Genomic DNA, 20,751 nt, shown 5'->3' on the forward strand with positions numbered 1-20,751 from the left:
ACTTATATAGTACGCATAAGTGGGTAAAGAGAGAAGGGAGGGGGTTTGGGAAAAAGGGGAAGAGATACGAGGGGAAGTGGGATAGGAAATTGGAGCAAAAAAGAGTAGTAAGAAGAGTGTAGAGGGCCAGCGTTAGAGCTGGGGCTTCAATGTTTAGCATCCTGTGGTTTGAACATATAGGTGATGTAGATTTCTCTAAAGTTTTGTCCATATGCGTTTGACGTAGTTGCTAGTGCCAACACGTATCAGTGATTTAAGGGTTTGTTCATTCGGTTTCTTTGTAGTTCAAAATTTGTGTTGATCAATGTTTACAGTTTGTCGTTTCAATTTGATATTATGATTTGTGTCGTAGATTGCTGGTTTTTCACATTGTTTTTGTTGGATATTTTTCTTGATTAATAATTTTTAAGTAATTTCTTTTTTTTAACCAATGGTACCATTTGTCCCAGGCCTTGTAGAAATCTGTCTCATCCTTATTTTGCAGTTCCATTGTTAACCTGGACATTTCTGCACATTCCATTATTCAAAAGAGATAAAATGGTTGGATTTTTTTCCTGTTTCCAGTATTGTGCATATAGAATCCTCGCAGCTATAATAATGTGAATTATAATACAGTATATCTGTTTTCTTTATTAATATTTTGTCTTATGATTCCTAATAAAAATAGTTCGGGTTTTACTTGGATGGTCTGGGAGGTGATCTGTTCTAGTATAGTTTTAATTTTATACCAATATTTTTGGGTGGTTTCACATGTCCACCAGATGTGGTAATATGTGCCTGTTTTAATATGTGTTTGTTTTAATTCATTTATTTCTTATTTACCACCTATCTCATCATGGTGACTTACAATGATAAAAAAGAAGAAATGAAAAGACTGTAAGCAGAACAGGAGTAAAGTAATTAGAACAATAACATAAGCAATGAAAAAGAACACCACGAGAATATATCACTATGGTATAATAACATTCTTGTTGCACATATTTAAAACATTCTTTAGCAATATATAATCAAGTCACAAAATATCTTTTGTTCTCAAAAGGAATAGTTAAGGAGTCCCAAATGCTACCTAATTAACAAGAGCACATATGTGGATTTTTCTAAAGAAAGAAGCATTCGTAGGAGGGAGAAAAATAAAATATGTGGAGCTATTTTTTCCTTATCAAGACAATATACATTATTGTACAAGTTGGCTAAAGCTAATTGGATTGCAGTTCAATGAAGTTGGTCCCATGAGATTTGTCCATTGGGGGTATTTAGGTTTAATCAGCACAATCTTGCAGTAATTAAATTAATGCTTCAACTCACTTCTTCCATCTTAATGGTAAAAGACTTCAGGCATCTTAAGTAAATGTGACCAAATGGAAGTGAGGAAACATCATATACTGGGACATTAATTGCCTTTTTCTTCATGGGTCTGAAAACTGAAGATGAATGCTAATGTATCAGTGCCCCTGGATAGGGATGGAAGATCATCAAAAGCTGAGAAAGATGGCATCAAGATCATCAAAAGCTGAGAAAGATGGCATCAAGATACAAGGCTTGCCCCATTGGAATATGTATTGGTGCACATACAAAAGAGACAACTCTGGCATCATGACACTCAATTAACCATTTTTGCTGATTTTACTCCCCTTACAACACTCCGGAGTTTCTGAGTTACAAAAACCTGTGCAGGTAGTCCTCGATTTATGACTGTACTTGAGCCAGGAATTATGATCATAAGTCATTGTGGTCACTAGGGGTTTCTAGAAGTTCAAATTCCCACATCTTCAAGCTGCTGAAGTTAGGAAGCATTAGTATAAACAGACAGAAACTTTTATTTCAGACACCAGCCATTCAGTGTATACGTTTATTAGTAAATAAATACCCATAATGGTCTAAATACTTTTAGCAGATATCAGGCCTGCTTTGCCATTGTTCTTCTTATTTAAAAAAATCACATTACCATGGAAACTGTTGAAGATGTGTGTAGTTTATTAATATTAATATGGTATCAGCATACCACTTTATTTGATTGCCAAATCCAAAGTTAGAACAGACCATCTGTCAAGGCAAAATTGTTGTAGCTTTATTGGATGGTGTATTTCTGCCATGGAAATATAATCTTTGGTAGAAAGGTGCCAGTAGTTGATAAACACAGTGCCTCTGCTGTGGATATTACACAGAACTGAAGAAAAGACTCATATATTAAATTTTGCATAGCTAATATAATTATTTTGAAAGCTCTGTGAAGAGGGATGTCAAAATCCTGTTTATGTATCAAGGGTAGTTTTTTTATTATTCAGCTCACAAACACTATTAACTCCTTCAATATCAATTGTACTGACTCCGCAATCAAAGAAGTTCTTATATAGAAGGAAGGAAGGAAGGAAAGAAGGAAGGAAGGAAGGAAGGAAGGAAGGAGGGAGGGAGGAAGGAGGAGGGAGGGAGGAACAAAGGAAAGAAGGAAAGAAGGAAGGAGGAGGGAGGGAGAGGGGAGGGGGGAGGAGGGGGGAGGGAGGGAGGGAGGAAGGGAGGAAGCAAGGAAGGAAGCAAGGAAGGAAGCAAGGAAGGAAGGAACTCAGTGCATACTTGTCTTAAAACTGTTTGCATCAAGATGCTCGGGTCAGGAAATTTAGATAGATCATTTTTTTTTTCAATTTAAGTGATAGAATATTGTATTATTAGTTGTGCAATAAAATATAAAATTAAAAAAGAAAGACTGCTGTAATGTCCAAGGAAAAGGAAAACAACAGATGGCTGTAAAAAGTTTGCTCTTCTATGGAAGATGGGGGTAGTAGATTCTCCTGTTTGAGGTATCCTCAGATTTCTTAAACGGATGAAGACAACTGGCCAGTGCAGCAGGGCAAAGCAATGAACAAACTGGGCAGTTCCTACCCATTTTTGGCTCTTTACAATTGAATCTACAGCTTCAAATGGTGAATATTTTTCACAGGCCATGTGTTCAGGTCCAATTTAGGGAAGGATTAAAAGTGGCAGCCATTAAATAAACTGTAAGCTGTCTCTCTGATGAAATCCAATTCTCTTCCATTACATTTTTTCAAATTCTGACAATTCATTGCATGGTATATCAATTTTGTTGTTATTTCCTTTTTTCTGATGTTGGAAAAAATATCAAAGTCCAGTTCTAAGCTGGGAGAAAGGCCCTGGAGACCAAATAGAGGCTGGAAGCTTGATTGGAAAAAGGGTCCATTTACTGATGAACACGACCGCATGTTTGTATTCTGTTGCAGCTGACCACTTGGAGTTTATACCTTCTCTTGGGCTTTACACTTGAGCTTCCTGTTGCTGTGCAGGAACATGTATTCTATTGGCTGTTGTTAAACTCCCATAGAGCCATGTACAAATCCTAGCAGTTTGATTGAGGTTTGCTGGGTAATTGTGCAACTGAGATGATGTAATGAAGGGGCTTGTGTTCTGAAAGAGTATTGGGCAATTCCTATTATGGCTGAGAGCTAATCCTATATTTGTTTGAGGGTATTTGCTTATGAATAGATCTAGTTCTCTCTTCATCTCTTAAGTGCTTACCTCTGCTGAGGGCTATTAAGAAAAGTGGGGGCTGCTTTCCAAGAACATGCTTTTTCCTTTCCCATCTAGTGAAATATAATATTTTGCCTTTCTAATATTTCTCAAAATATTTCTTCTAGTGAAATAGTGGGTGCAAACCTTCTACATTGACATATACAATGAAGTAGGGAAGAAGGAGAGAGAAACAAGCAGGTTCCTTGAAATGACTTTACCCAAGGAGTTACTGTTTAACAATAGAGAAAAGAGTGATAATATAAAAGTTTAAAATCTGAATAAGCAGTACTTAAGACAGCAAATAGGATGGTATGTTATAGGAGGTTATAGACAAAATGGGCTTCTGCTGCCCACAATCAGGTTCTAAATATTTTGCCTTTACAAAATGCAATTTTGTACATTTGAATCCTGGAATGTGATCCATTTTGTATTTGCTACTTGCAAACGGTGTTATTGCAAAAAATTATTATAATTATATACTTTATTCATTAAACATGAAACTCAGTCAACTGAACTTTCAAAAATGCATCACAAATACCACTGACTGGTGCTAATGGTTGATACAGGTTGCTGCCAGCATTCTAGGTGTCAACCAAATTCCTTCTTAAGATGTTTGATGTTCCGATTAGCATAGTTTTGCAGTACAGCTGATGTAATTGCAAGACGCTGCAATTTTTTGATGTATTTAATAAAATCCTTGGACATGGTACCAAGTGCCCCGATGACAACGAGTATCACTGTTACATGTTTTATCCATAATCGATGGCCAGATTGCAATATTTAATTGTTGTTGTCGTCGTCATTGTTGTCATTGTCATTATTTTAATTAGTTAACTGTATATTTTATATGTGGCCAATACAATTTCTCTTCACTCAATGAAGCCCAAGCAAGCCAAAAGGTTGCCAATCTATGGTGTAATGGTTAGGGAGGGAGGCTACAAACCAAGAGACTGTGAGTTCCAGTGCTGTCTCAGGCACAAAGCCAGCTGAGTGGCTTTGTCAATCTGTCTCAGCCTGGGAAGCAGACAAGAGAAACCACTTCTGAAATCTTGCCAACAAAACTGCAGGAACTTATCACCATAAGTCAAATGTGACTTGAATACACACACACACACACAAAAGCCATAAAATATGTGGTGTTCTTAAAATAGGATAAAGGCATTTCTGAATTTATTTATTTTATTTTTTATTTATTTATTTTGTCCAATACATAATACACATTGAAGAGAATAAATATGTAATAATATAAATAAAGAAAAGAATAGAAGAAAAGATAAAAAAGTATAGGTGAACATATTTGAAAGGAAGAAAAGATAAATGAGATAAGGAGAGACAATTGGACAGGGGACGGAAGGCACACTGGTGCACTTATGCACGCCCCTTACTGACCTCTAAGGAACCTGGAGAGGTCAATCGTGGATAGTCTAAGGGGAAAATGTTGGGGGTTAGGGGTTGACACTACTGAGTCAGGTAATGAGTTCCACCCTTCGACAACTCGGTTGCTGAAGTCATATTTTTTACAGTCAAGTTTGGAGCAGTTAATATTAAGTTTGAATCTGTTGCGTGCTCTTGTGTTGTTGCGATTGAAGCTGAAGTAGTAATTGACAGGTAGAACGTTGCAGCATGTGATCTTGTGGGCAATACTTAGATCATGTTTTAGGCAACGTAGTTCTAAGCTTTCTAGACCTAGGATTGATAGTCTGCTTTCGTAGGGTATTCTGTTTCGAGTGGAGGAGTGAAGGGCTCTTCTGGTGAAGTATCTTTGGACATGTCCGAGATGTGGTATGGGTTCCAGACAGATGAACTGTATTCAAGGATGGAGTACGATTTCTGATTACTGAGCCTATGTTGTTTGTTGTAAACACTGCAGAAGCAGTTAGCAATTCTCTTAATAATATGAGCTTTGGATGTCTCAAAAGCAGTTGCCTAATTGCTTTTTACTCTGACAGGCAAAAGGTAACAGTCAAAATAGCAGAAATTGTGACAATCCATTTAACATAGTTTTTGACTCAAGCATTTGTCATACGTATGAAGAGACAAGAACAAGAAGTTTGTGTGACAAGGCCAATGCTTTCACTTGAACTGTGAGAAATAAAGAATTTGTCTGTTGGATTACAGCTGAAAATGTCAGAACGGAGATGTAAATTAATGCGTTGTTTTCCTGACTTTATCATGTCATTCATTTCATTTCACCCTTTCCATGAACCCCATTACTGCTTCAAAGTGTGTGTGTCATTTGAATATCCATCTTTATTCTTGTTTGTTGTTATTTGAGAAGTCATGTCCGACCCATCGTGACCCCCTGGACAATGTTCCTCCAAGCCTTTCTGGCCTCTACCATTCCCCAGAGTCCATTTATTCTCACGGCAACTGCTTCAGTGACTCCATCCAGCCATGTCATTCTCTGTTGCCCACTTCTTCCTTTGCCCTCAATCATTTCCAGCATTAGGCTCTTCTCCATCTTTATTCTACAATTCACTTACTGATGATCAGGGCTAAAATGGGGAAGAGATGGGGCCTATACTTAAAACAATACCCTAAAGTCTTGCACCCATGTATAAATTTCTGCATACTATATTTCTATGATGCTTGTATAAAGGTATGGAAATATCAGATAGGAGGCTGTGAACCAGTTGATTTGATCATTATGATAAACCTACCTACAGTTACAGACTTTGGTAGCCTAGGATTTTCATGTTATGGCCCTCTCCCAGATTACTTGCAAAGATTGCTAACAACCACATGGATTCACAAAAAACTGAAAGTATCATTTGCATTCAACTTTCATCAATTGCAGCCACATATACAGTAAGTACAGATAAACAATTCAATCTGCTGTTCCATCATTTAGAAGAGGGATCTACAAACTTGGCAACTTTTAAGACTTGTGCACTTTAACTCACAGAATTCCTCAGGCAGCCATGCTGGGAGTTGAAGTCCACAAGTCTTAAAATTGCCAAGTTTATAGTAAAAATGGCAATAGCTCTTAGACATAGTATTTCACAGTGCCTTTGCAGCCACCCTCAAAGCAGTTTACAGAGTCAGCATATTTCCCACAATAATCTGTGTCCTCATTTTACCCACCTCAGAAGAATGGAAGGCTGAGTCAACCTTGAGCCTGGTGAGATTCGAACTGGCAAATTGCAGACAGGCAGCACATAGCAGAAATAGCCTGCAGTACTGCATTCTAACCACTGCGCCACCACGGCTGTTTGCTCTAGTAGCAAAGATACAGGAGTAAGTAGCAGGGCAGGGCAAAGAAAGTGTAATGACACACAGCCCCTAATAATTTCATAGACCATAAGAAACAATTGAGTCTTTGGTAACTCAGAAGAAGGATGCCAATATCTCTCTCCATTTACCCCACAACTATATAGTTTTTGCAGTTGTGTTAGGCATACCCAAACTTCTGAATGAACTCAAAAGAGAAATGTTTTATCCACTGCATCCTGGCTTTTTAGCTTGATATCTACTGTATATTTAAGGCATCTATCTAAGCCATCCCAAAGGCATGGAAGACTCTTACACTCAATGAGTTAGCTTGAGCAGTATCGGGGTATCAAACGAAGTCTATCTTCAATTTAATTTTAAGCAAGGAGAATTTGGTCCCCACTTTTAGCAAGGCAAAAAAAAAGCCCTAAGACATGAAGCCTCCCTGCAGATTTCAAAGATCAATTTCAAAGAGCAGAAAGTGGGAAAACAGTTTGCAGTTCAGAGAATAGAGACACATCCTGACAAGCTTATGCCCAGAAGGGCAATGTACTTGCTGTTCTTCTGCTTTCACACACTTGGGTAATAAGCATGCCAGCATCAAGGTGAGGTGAGAGAAGCCATGCCATCTGCCTTCTCTTCCAAGGTTTCACATTTCTCCCTAGCTCTCTCTCCATTGATCAAAGATTAATAGTGGTTTTGTTCCTACTCTAGAGAAGCTGTTAAGTGAGCAATTTCCTTCCTCGTCCAGAAAATTAAGGCTCTGCGTTCCCTATCTGGAGCCAGTGGCAACAGCCAATGAAAGATTCATAATAGACTGTAAAAGCCAGGAGTGCAAAACCACTGTAATCAGTTAGCTTAGCTCGACTGGTAATATTCCACATTCTGTAAAATGATAGTTAAGTATTCACACTCTGTGCCAGTAATATTCCTGAACAAGCATCCAATTAATTGCTCCAGAGATGAACAGACCTGGTATCTACAAGCTATGAGGAACATAATTCAAATAAATACTTGCTTTTTATATATATATATATATGTAGTTGTAAAAAACTAAGAATTGGCTGGGAAAACCTAAAATTCTCAAGAGAGATCTCCATTTTGAATTGATCATCACTCTTTCCTTGCTCACTGGAAAGATAAAAGAGAGGGAAGAAGATTGCTGGAAGCCATGATAAAATCTAATAAGATTTGATGGAGTAAAACTCTTACTGGGATTGTTATCTGAGAATTACCTTTTTCCCCCCTAATGACTGTTCTGATCTCTGGTAAGGCTACTGTTAATTGGAATAAAGGATTGCTAAATGCATAGATTTGTAAAACAACACATCATCTTTATTTTTCTTTCCTCTGCTCCACACTGGATCATCCCAGCACGCAGCGCTCTCTTATCTTAAAACTTCGGTAGGCAAAGCAACATTGAAATCATTAAAGCATTCCACAAGTCATTCTAAGATTTATGGCTAGTCAGAGTTAGCCCAGAGTAATAATAACTGCAATTAAAAGCACACAAGGCAAAGCTTACTTTCGGAGCCGTTTGAAGAAACCTCACTATTTCTTAATAGCAGATTGACAACTCAACCCTTCTCTTCCACTGACACCTGGACATGACGAATTAATTACTTAATTAATTAACCCGTTCCTCTCCTTAATATTTCTTTCCTGACACTTGCTCTCATCGCCTCTGCAAGCGTCTGAAATTAGGATTTACCCATCTAGCATCTGTTTCTCCTTCACTTGAATCTGAACTCATAGAAACGTCCTGTGGTTGGTCTCCTACTTCTTCTGCCTGTAAATCAGGCCCTACCACTCATTCATAAACACTTTCCAAATCAGAATCTGAAAAATCCCCAAACTGAACAGGAGTATACACAACAATGACTATCACAAGTAATTGGTAAGAAAAAAAAATATGACCCATAGGAATCTGCTCACCCTTTGGATGGCAGAAAAGAGGCATCCCATTTGTCTCTGACTTCAGCTTGAGTCTATTAGCTGAGCAACAGAAGCAGCTGCACACATTCACTTTCACATTGTTTACACACTTTTGAAGACCTACATGGCTAGGTGCTGAGATGTTGCTCTATCTGATGGTATTCTCCAGCTCAATACATACATGCTGAGCATACTTCCTAGTGGCTTCCGTTATCATAAAGTGAGAAATCCTAGAGAAGTTGCACCTACACTTTGAAATATGCTTTACACAAACAACCAAACACACACTCCTAAATTTAGTCATTCATTGCACTTCTGTCTTTCTGCAATCTGTTAAAAATTGAGCCTTTGAGGGACAACTTGACCTTGATTGTTGTAGATTTCTGCTCACGAAGTGGTTTGTGTTATGTTGTTTATGGGGAGAAATCCAACAAATAAATAAATAAGAGTTCAAGGCTTTTTTCCCTTGTATTCCTAGAACTGGCTCTCTTCTTTCAGTTTTAGGAACCCCATTAATCCTTCCCTGCAAGAAATCACAAGATGGATCAGAGCCTAATGGGAGAGACTGTCTTGTAAAAATCCAGTTCCAAAGTCAATGTGACAATCAATGCTTTGAAGTATAGTTGGAAACAAACCAGGAATCAGTGCAATGACCATATATAGCAGTGGTGTATCATTTTCCAATATAAATTTCATATGCTTTCTTGAACAAGAAGAAAGAAATAACAGCAAAAAGGCAGTTTCACTTTTTACTACCAGGAGTTGTCTGTCTTCATCACTCCTGAGAAATTTCCTAAAGGTAAGTAACATGCCTGAGGTTTGCAAATATAATGTAGTTGAAAAAAAAATGTTCATCACATTGAGTTCAGTGCTTATTGGGTGTCATTCACCAGTGTTGTTATTGAATTTCTTTTCCATCTTAGATTTATCCAAATTTGTCTCTTCCCAATAACCAATAACTCCAATGAGAGAGTTTTTTACTAGGGTATGTGAAATGATGATATCCATCACTTGTACCAGGATACAGATTTAATGGGTCAAATCATCTTCTTCTAGAATCTAGATGAATTTCTTCTGCTGACCTTTTCAGACTTGTAACAAGAGGAGGACTGAGGAATAGTCCCTGATCTCACCAGACTTTTACCATCCACCTTCCTTTCATCCATAAATGAGAGTGATGATAGCTGAATGATGTTTCTCAAAGACCCTCTCAACTGGGTTGTAATCATTTTATCTCATCACTTGAAAAGACTGTGATCACAAACCTGTTTTACTTCATTAGCGTTAACCTTAAATCAGTAATGGGCAGCCAAAATTTTTACTGCCGCACTGTGTGTGTGGCTTATTTTGTGGGTGTGGCTTAATGGTCATGTGACTGGGTAGGAGTGTCTTGCCGACCATGTGATCAGGTGGGAGTGGCTTGAATGATCATCATCATTCAAGTGAACTGTTAAGTCCCTGATTTACAATCTTACCAGTGCTGCTCTCTGGGCTGACAATTTGCTTTGTGTTCCCCAAGCTCTCCTTCCTGAGTTGCTAGGTGAACAGGTGCTGCCAGAAGCATAAATGTTGCCAGCACCGCTTCCACCCACGCCTTCTGCTTGCACCTCAGGCAGGAGGTGGCCACGTGAGGCTGGAGAGGAGCCAGGCAGGAGCGAGGGAAGCTCATCTGAGGCTAGGAATGAGGAAAGAGGAAAAAAGCAAGGAGCGCAGATGCAGGAGCAGCAGCAGGGAAAAAATGGAGAGCCGAGCTGAGACCAGTAATCCAGGAATTGACAGCCGCCGATCAGCTGGAGCTGCGCGCGCATCTTCATTTCCACCAGTGGAACTGCATTCCACCCTGTCCTGCCTGCTGCCCACCCCTGCCTTAAATTTTATATTTGAAGTTTTGTGTATTCTTTGAAACTAGGCCAGTTAGTTAACTTATGGTAAGTAACAGAAATTACCACCTTGTTTGTAAGAAGATACATTCCTTTTTTTATGACCAGAACACTCAACACAATTTGAGTTTTGCTCTATAGGGAATCCAGAATGCCCAAGTCATGTTCAACTTTGTTCCAACAGTCAACTTTAAATGATTGGAGAGAACATTCAAGAGGGTTGTTTGTTCTGAGCTCAAAACAAAAATATTTTCCCATTTTCATGTAGACTCCTAAATAGCTACTTCATTTTTGGAACTTTCTTAACATTTTCTGAAGCAAATCAGTGTGTGTAATTTTTGCGTATATCCTTGGACCTGCTCCAAATATGCATCATACTCTTTCACTCTTGCATAAAATTATTTCTGAGCTCATGAGGTTTACTGAGTAGTGTGCAAGGAAATCTCTTGGAAATATAATTGCTGTGCTACATCAAACTTCAGTCTGCACTTTCTCTCTCATTAATTTCCACATCATTTTTGTCTTGCTATTCACATCATCATCTAATGTGATTCTCCTAACATGACAAACTCTGTTCTAGTCCAGCTAAGGCTTTCAGACTTTAAATGGAAGAAGATTGAAGCAAATCATTTTTGCTTAATTGCAATTATTATTGCAATTAAGAATCTCTTGGGATATTTCTCATGTTTTCTTCTTCTCTCAATGTTCAATGTGCTTAGCTGGAAAAATGAAGCTTATCTTGTAGAGAAAGGACTAGAATCAGAACTGGTTCACATATTATTTTCTGATGGGTTTTTTTTTTTTGTACATGTAGCTTACATATAAAATATACATTTAATATGTCAGCCCTACTATTAGACAGCAAGACAGCTGTATCAGGCTGCCTATTTGAGCTGTCCTGAAAGAAGAGTGAAATATGAGTTACATGATTTATTATAGTTATATTTTAGAGAGAGGAAATGGTGTCATATCTGCATTAAGGCCAAATTATGTGGCATGCTTTAGCTACTATGTTTTACTTTGGATGTTTTATTTCATTTATTTTATTTATTTTATTTATTGGATTTGTATGCCGCCCCTCTCCGCAGACTCCTGTGTACGTAGGATCTTGGGTCACAGAATTCATGGAAACATAGAAACATAGAAGTCTGACAGCAGAAAAAGACCTCATGGTCCATCTAGTCTGCCCTTATGCTATTTCCTGTATTTTATCTTACAATGGATATATGTTTATCCCAGGAATGTCTAAATTCAGTTACTGTGGATTTACCAACCACGTCTGCTGGAAGTTTGTTCCAAGGATCTACTACTCTTTCAGTGAAATAATATTTTCTCATGTTGCTTTTGATCTTTCTCCCAACTAACTTCAGATTGGAAGTTACCTAATGGAACATGGAAAGCAAAATGTTGAAGTTTCCAAGTACCTCTCCATCTATTAGGTTTATGTCAACCAGAAGCAAATGATTTTACCATTAAGAACTCCAACATTTCACAGTTTAAATCAGGAAAATATTTTTGTGCACTCTACTTGAAACACTCCCATCATTATCTGGTAAGACTCTGCTCTTATCAACTGCCACAATATCCTCTTCCGTCAAATAATGAAATCTATTTTCTTTATTATGCAAGATAATAACATACCGTAATATTATATTATTAATTTGGGAGGGGTGTATATTTTGCTGCTCTGTTATAAAAGCATTATAAAATTAGTTCCTCTTTTTTCCTCGGGTGCTTAAAAATAATATTATATAAATTATATACTTCATAATTCATGGGCGAAGAGTTGGACGCTTGGGAAATGTTCGACTTGTGATATTGTAATACAAAATCCAGCATATACACTATCTCATTTGCTATATATTATTGTTTTTTGTTAATAAAATAATAATAACGAATTGAAGGGACCTTGGAGGTCTTCTAGTCCAACCTTCTGCTTAGGCAGGAAACAATGCACTACTTCAGACAGATGGCTATCCAATACCTTCTTTAAAACTTCCAATATTGGAACATTCACAACTTCTGGAGGCAAGCTGTTCCACTGATTAATTGTTCTAACTGTCAGAAAATGTCTCCTTAGTTCTAAGTTGCTTCTCTCCTTGTTTAGTTTCCACCCATTACTTTTTGTTCTATCCTCGGGTGCTTTGGAGAATAGATAGACTCCCTCTTCTTTTTGGCAACCTTGAAATTGTTAAATTGTCAGGCTTCTCAATTAATTTTAACTGGAAAACACTAAATGCCAATTATTATTATTGCTGCTGCTGCTGCTCCTTCTCTTCTTCTTCTCCTTCTTCCTTCTCATCATCTTCTTCTCCTCCTTCCTTTGAATGTATTTATTTAATCCATTTTAACCTGCTTTCCATTAAAATCTGAAGCTGAACTAAATTTGTGCTAATTACAGCTTCTTATAAGAGGGTGACCTGTGCCAAATTGAAGACAAAACATTTTTTCCCCTTTGAGAACTGCCAATATAATTTTTATTTCTTGCCAGAATTGGAAATAGTTTTCAAGCATTGCTGCGTCTTCCGAGGAGACAAATTCTGCCAAGTTTCAGATGATTAAGTTCAAAGGTTTTATGTTGCTATTCCACAACAATCAAACCAAATATTGGTGTTCTCGTGAAATGAGAAATGCTGCCCTATTAGTTCTCTGCCACAAGGGAAAGGACAAAAACATAGTTCTGTTTTATAATAAAATGTGTTTTATTTCATAAATGTTATGCTTAGTTGCATAATTTAACACTCTTCAATTTCAATTCACCACAGCAGGGGTGTCAAACTCAATTTCATTGAGGGCCGCATCAGGATTGTGCTTGACCTTCAGTGGGGGAACCTGGCCAGGGGTGTGGCCACCATGATATCACTCATGTTGGGGGCACAAGTACTCTGCCAGCAAAAACAGGCTCCTCATCCCCGTTTTCAACTACAACAGCCTCCTGGAGCTCTCTGCCAGTGAAAACGGAGCTCGAGGAGGGGGGGCTCCATTTTCATTGGCAGAAGGATGCAGGAAGCTGTCACAGCTGAAAACAAAGCCTGGGGTGACTGCACACAGTCCTCCTGAGCTCCATTTTTTCTGGCAGAGGCACCACTGGCTGATCCTTCGCTGTTTGCAAGGCAGTCCTATGGGCCAAATCCAGTAGCGGGTTCCTACCGGTACAGATGAGGATGCTGCACTGGTAGTAAAACTGGAGCTGTGTGTGCAGCTTCGAGTCTCTGGTGTGGGTGCATGCATGTCCCAGTGAGATTTTGCATGCACAGGAAGCAAAATCTTGCAAGGGGATGTGTGTGTGTGAGAGAGAGATTTCAATGGGTTTTTTTGCTACTGCGCATGTATGGAAGCAAAAAAATCACCAAAATCTCTCACATACATGCGTCCCCTTGCAATATTTTTCTTCCTGCACATGCGCAGAAGGAAAATCTCCCTGGGACATGCACGCACATTCCAGAGAACCAAAGCTGCAAGCGCAGTGCACCAATAGTGGCAGTAATGGCAACCTATGCCCAGGCATGGGCAGCAGCCAGAACACCCAGAACCGTCATTCCATTGTGGAAGGCGGAGTGCATAGGCCCGCTCCGATTGCAACTGGGCATGCACATGCGTGCATGAGCAACCGGAGTGATTCCTGTAAAAAAATTACCATTTTTTTGCTTCTACGCTTGCATGGAAGCAAAGAAACCAGCAATTTTTGCTGCCAGAAAGACGTCTGTGCATGAGATTTCGGCTGCTGCACATGTACAGCAGCCGGAATCTCACTCCGGCACCTAGAGCAGCAGCTGCCAACAACAGCCTGCCCATTCTGGCTGCTGCCCATCTCAGTGGGAGCGGTGGAGGGGGGAAGCCGGCATGAGAGAAACATGAGCAGGGGTGGGCTTCTAGCTGAAATAGTAAATTGGGCTCATGACTGCTTGAGGGGCCAGTGCGATTTTGCTTCTGCATCTGTGGAGGTAGCAAATCACGCACCTGCGGCTCCATGCGCAATTTTGCTACCTCCGCAAGTTGAGAAGCAAAAACATGCTGGCCCTGCGCGCACTCATGAGCCACTGCGGTGAGCCTAGAAGCCCACTGCTGTGGGGCGGCGAGGGGGTGGCGCAGCGGCAGAGTGGGCATTGGGGACAAGCCTCTGCATGGGGTGAACAGCGGCAAATGGGCAGTGGAGGGCCAAACAGTGGTGGGCAACAGCGAGCGGGCACTTACCTTTTTGCCCATTTCTGGATTCTTTTCACTTCTGCGCGTGTGGAGAAGTGAAAAAAACTCAGAAATCTCACGTGCTTGTGGGGGGGCGGGGGGGCGCGCTCTTGGCCTGTTTTGGTAGGGCCAGGATTGGTGGCCCTCCCCTACCTACGCCTGGCCAGATCTAAGCACCCCATGAGCCAGAGTTGGCTCTCAGGCCTTGAGTTTGACACCCCTGCATTAGAGGTCACTTTTTGATCAATGGAATGAAAAGGTATCAGTGTTTCAGCCTTTGGACTAATGAACTAGTGACATGCTGAGTTAAGACCCTGATCTAAAAATGCAAAGGTAGTCAGACATGAGATCAAGTTCTCTAAAGTATAATGTCATAAAAGCCAAGCAGCAATATTTTTAAAAAAAAATTCTTGTGCCACACTCCATCAAGTATAGGAGAAGAAGGGGCAGAGTCAAGAGAGGACTAAGCCTAGAATAGTTAGGTTCCCACAAGTGTTCCAAGTTCAGCCCCCTTGAATTCAGTTGACTCTTATTTAATGGCCAGCCAATTTAGTACTTTTACTTGACTACATTCTTGTGTACAGGCTTAAGCAATACATCTTCTTAACTGGGACTTAACATATAGTCCTGATTCTCTGCACATGACATCAAAGGGTTTTTAATTCTGTATTTCACTTAGAGGTTTTTAGTTCTGTATTTCACTTAGATTGACTATAACAACCACAGAAAGCCTAGAAATTTTATTTGGAAGCATTCATAAGCTCTGACATTACTGTGTTTAATAAGCCACAGTCAGCTCATACTAATCTGTCCATTATCATACCATTATTTTAAAACACAATATATTAACCCAAACCCAACATACCATGTAATCGATTTAGCATGATGGCTTCCCATCTAATAGATAGGATAAGATTAGGCCTTAAGTCAAGGTCAGTTCTTTCATACATTATACTAAGATGATTTCTTGCCAACAGTGTAATTGCTATCTCCATTCTTCAATGTTTTTTCAACTTCCCAGTCTAGTCTATATTTCAGAGATCTAATGTTCTCACATTTTTTTAATAAATGGGTTGCTTCCACTTGTTTATAAGTTTATGAGGAGTAGCTACAGAATAGCTACTGATAATTAGCCTCACAGTTAGACCATTAGCATTATTCTCACATGATGGGGAATGAGGTGAATATTATTGACATATCTAAGGCCATTTCATAAGATCATGGTTAGGATATCATTTAAGTTAGGTACTTAAAGGAACATTAAATGGATAATCCCAGTGCCTTAAACCAAATAAAATTTTATGATAACCCCATTGCTTCTTCCTCATTAGTACGTAGCTTCATAGTAAGAAACTGGGGGGAAAATCTCTCTTTTGTTTCCTGGAAAGGAGAAAAGTACCCAGATTTCAGTTTCAACAGTTCCCAGTCTTTTATAATACTGGTAGTCATCAACTTACAACAGTTCACTTAGTGGCCATTTGAAGTTACAACAGGACTGAAAAAAGTGACTTACTGACAATTTTTCACACTTATGACTGTTGCGCAATCCCTGTGGTCAAGTGTTTTACATTTGGGGGGGCAGAACCAGATTAGTTTAACAACCATGTTACTAATCTAACAACTGAAGTGATTCGCTTAACCAATGTGGCAAACAAAACAAAACAAAAAAGTTGTAAAATGGGGCAACGCCCACTGAATAATTTTCTCACTTAGCATCATAAATTTGGGGTGCCATTGTGTGGCCTTCTGATGAGAGCTACCTGTACAAAAGAAATTCAGGATGCTAGATTCCTGGCCAGAAATAAACCCTGGATTTGAACAAACCCCCGCCAACTTCACTGGAACATAAACTGGAAATATTTGGCCATAGGCTTCCCTGTTACTCTTTGGCCTTCATTTGCATCCTTCCTGATCATTAAGACAGGATGGCCAGGTGATCACCCACTTGGCGGGACCCAGAGGAAGAGCCTTCTCTGTGGCAGCCCCGACCCTCTAGAACCAACTCCCCCCTGAGATTAGGATTGCCCCCACCCTCCTTGCCTTTCATAAGCTGCTTAAAACCCACCTCTGCCGCCAGGCATGGGGGAACTAAGATACACTTTCCCCCTAGGCCTTCACAATTTTATGTATGATATGTTTGTTGTATGATTGGTTTTTATATAATGGGTTTTTAACTGTTTTTTAGTATTGGATTTTGTTGTACTGTTTTACTGCTGTTGTTAACCGCCCGAGTCTGCGGAGAGGGGCGGCATACAAATCCAATAAATAAATAAATAAATAAATAAATAAATAAATAAGTAAGTAAGTAAGTAAGTAAGTAAGTAAGTAAGTAAGTAAGTAAGTAAGTAGGTAGGTGGGTTGGGTGGGTAGGTAGGTAGGTATGTAGGTAGGTAAGTAGGTAAGTAAGTAAGTAAGTAAAAAATAAATAAATAAATAAATAAATAAAAATAATCTTACAAATGCAAAAGGTTGTGCATTGCCTCAGAAGAAAAACAGACCTCCCTCACTTTACAAAGCCCGCTTTGACAAAGGCCTTCAAGCCAGCCCACCTACCAACCACCAAAGAGAGGGCTCTCCTTTGAACAAAAGAACCCAAATCGCCTCCAAAGCGGCAAAGCTCGTGAAATCCCTCTTAACATCGGGCAGGACTGAACCATTTTTCTTCTTGTGGGTCCCTCTTGTGGGATGGAGGGAAGGGAGGGAAGGAAGGAAGGACCCTTTCGTTCTCATATCATTCACTAAGGACAAAAGCACCATCGCCCCCTTTTTTACAATAAGCCTCCTCGGTTAAGAAAACCAATATATCCCCCCCTCCCTTACCCCGTTCTTGGGGCGGGGGGGGGGGGGGAAGAGAGAGGCGGTGTTATGGATAAACAGCCTTGAGCTACTATTTGCAAGAGCCCTTCTCGTAGCTCGGCTGAGGATGCTGCGGCTTTAAGAGAAGCGAGCAAGGCTGATTGGACCTAAAGGAGAGGAGGAGGAGGAGGAGGGAGGGAGGGGGAGAGAAGGGGGAGGAGTGAGCGTCGCCCGCGGGGGAAGAGAAAATGGGCATCTTTTCTGGGCTCCTCCGCAGGGATGGATGCGATTTAGAAGGAAGAGGCGCCCGCTGGAGCTAGGCTTTGGTCAAAGCGAGGGTGAGTAACCCGCGCGGTGACAATGAGAGAACTTCGCTGGCGTCCGTCCTGCTGATGTGTAAACTGCCCTTTTCTGCTTCGTTCCCCTTGCACTTTCTTTCTTTCTTTCTCTTCCACCCCGCACCCCAACTCTGTTATGGTCTTCTATGGTTGAGAAATCTTAAGAAAACCTACCTTTCGCAACTCTTCCGCAACTTCTTTCGCTAATAGTCTTAGCTCGGGCTTGTGAGTTGATCCTCTCTCTCTCTCTCTCTCTCTCTCTCTCTCTCTCTCTCTCTCTCTCTCTCTCTCTCTCTCTCTCTCTCTCTCTCTCTCTCTCTCTCCCCCTCCCTCCCTCCCTCTCTCTCTCTCTCCTCAACCCCCTTTTCTTCACGTGAACTAATCATTACTCTCTTACTCTCCCGTAAACGCGATGCCTTGGGCGATTATTCTCAAAGCAATCCATTGCAACCCAAACGGTGCTGGGCAATGCTGATCTTTCGAGCTGCACATTTTCGAGAAAAGGCTTTTATTATTATTATTTTTTTTTTTAAAGACACCGATGCAATACCGCCTCGGAGGACAAAGCCTCGGAGGGGAGCGCGCCGGCTGTAAAAGATGCCAATATGTATATTAAATCGATCGTGGTTCGTGTAGCTAGTTTGGAAAGTTGGGGGAAGGAAGGAGGTTGAGAACCTGAATCTGCTCAGGTGTGAAGCGAGAAGAATAGACTTTGGGGGACAAATAATAACAACGCCTAAAAAGTGGCAAACTGATGACATAAAATGGACAAATCCTTGCAAATTTATTCAAATGGAGGGATTGGGATTTATGCAGGCGATTTGTTGTGAGGGTTAGGGATAGAAGATCAAGCCATTCGATTCCTTACTGTAAACTTAAGAGGGAAAGTGAATGCTGATAACAAACAATTGAAAAAAACTAGATATATTTAGCTACTTCTATGGTTAATGATATATAAAGAAGCACAACTAATCCTCTGAAGATCCTCTGACATAGCCCTAATCCTTAGCGGATTATGCCACTTTATCTGTCATTCCTAAAGGTACCGGCATGGATTCTTGTGCATTGGTGGTGGACCAGTTGTGAACCTAACGGGAACCTTTTAAGAAATGAAAGCAAATCTTCTCGTCTGGTCTGGGGATGAACTTTGCTTCCCCAGGAGGTTGCATGCAACTTGGCTCTTGAACGTGATCATGTGATACCTTTGCCACATAGCTAGCTTGCAACACTGGTGTGTGTGTGTGTGTGTGTTTGCTTGCTTGCTTTACATGCGACAACTTTCCAGCACCAAGACAAACTTTCATGTCACAAGGGAGACAAATCCGTGTGCTTTCGTCACCTTTTGGAAGTGTTGATCCAGAGCTTAGAAGTTGTCATCAGACTGTTAACTGTATTTTTAGCTTGTTTTTGATCCTGCAGTACAGTACAGTGTGAAGGGTGCTGCAACTGGAAAGTGTGGTTAAAAGAAAAAGAAAAAAGAAAAAAACCATGTAATTGCCATACACCATGTAATGAATTATGCAGGGATTGACACCCTCCAAATTCTCAGCAGATGTGTTCAGCTTGCAAACTGTCACTGAATCCTTGTTGACATAATACTAAAAGAACGCTGGAAATGTTGTTTTCTTTCTTCCTTGGCTCTTAGTGTGCAAAATATTGGGAACTGGGGGAAAAAGGAGATTAATTCTGTGCTTCTTTTAGGAAGAGATAAGATTTGGTGTATTTTTCACGCGTCTCTATTAAATCATGCTGAATACATCTCTATATGAATCTCTGAGTTGGAAGAAGGAAAGTTATTGATGCTACTGTGGTGTGTATTGTGTTGCACACTTCCAAAATGTAAAATATTGAATGTTATTCCAAGAGACAGAAAATAACAGTGGATATTGTAATTTTACAGTTGCATATTGTAAAATGGCTTGATTCATTCTACTGTAGTTTCTGCAAACCCAGGCATTGTGATCAAGAAACCAGGTTTGCGTCTTACTGTGTTTCAGACTAGCAAGCTGGTTTTATTAATAACAATAATTTAAATACACATTGTTTAATAAAATGTGCAAAACCAGTCCTTGTGGGGCTCCAAGAATATAAATTACTGCTTTTATAACAATAACAGATTACTGGTAAGCATGTATTAAAGAATTCAAAAGGAGGGGGTCCAAAATGAAATTGTGGATTCCCAAGACCTCTCTAAATAGATTTAGAGAATGACTTCTGAAATATCATAGTTACAGTAAGACTGCATATAAGCCCTTTTCTATGCAATTATTCTATAATTGATTTAATGATTCCAAAATTTATTTATTATAATAATTCTATACTTATTCATTCCTATTCATTATTTATATGTAAATGGATAGAATTTTGGTTATGTTCTATGATAGTTTTTAAACAGGGTGGATTAGCCCCAAAGGGGTAATTTGAGCATATCTTAGCTAATGGACTAATGTTTAATTGCTTGTCTGTGAGTTGAGGATCCAGTTTGGGACTGCTATGCTTGAACACTTTTTTTGGGCTGGGGGGGGTGATATTAGGTATTTGAGACTGAGGACAGGAATAATGGAGTCAAACAGTTTAAGAACCATTGTTCTAAATTAAACTTTGACTTTCCTTAACTGCACATTCAACTCCTAGTTCCTGTTCTATGCATTACTTTGTTGAGATGCAAGCCTTTGTCAGAGGAATTCATGTTTCATTCAGACATGATTGGTTGCTGATCAGTTTTCAGTCACAATTCAAAGTGTAGGTTATGACCTATAAAGCCCTCCATGGCATCGGGCCAGAATATCTCTGGGACCGTCTTCTGCCGCACGAATCCCAGCGACCAGTTAGGTCCCACAGAGTTGGCCTTCTCCGGGTCCCGTTGACTAAACAATGTCGTCTGG

The 20,751-nt window shown here is 39.8% G+C and overlaps 1 protein-coding gene across 1 annotated transcript in view; it reads left to right on the plus strand.

The window, feature by feature from the left end:
* The first annotated feature begins 17,697 nt into the window (after positions 1-17,697).
* Positions 17,698-20,751, plus strand: part of MRAS (muscle RAS oncogene homolog) — a 75,526-nt gene continuing 72,472 nt past the window's right edge. The window contains exon 1 of the mRNA XM_070730060.1: positions 17,698-17,866. The gene's annotated coding sequence lies outside the window, so the exon portion shown is untranslated. The remainder of the gene's footprint in view (positions 17,867-20,751) is intronic.

The sequence above is a fragment of the Erythrolamprus reginae genome, chromosome 1 (genome assembly GCF_031021105.1).
Source record: "Erythrolamprus reginae isolate rEryReg1 chromosome 1, rEryReg1.hap1, whole genome shotgun sequence".
Lineage (NCBI taxonomy): Eukaryota > Metazoa > Chordata > Lepidosauria > Squamata > Dipsadidae > Erythrolamprus > Erythrolamprus reginae.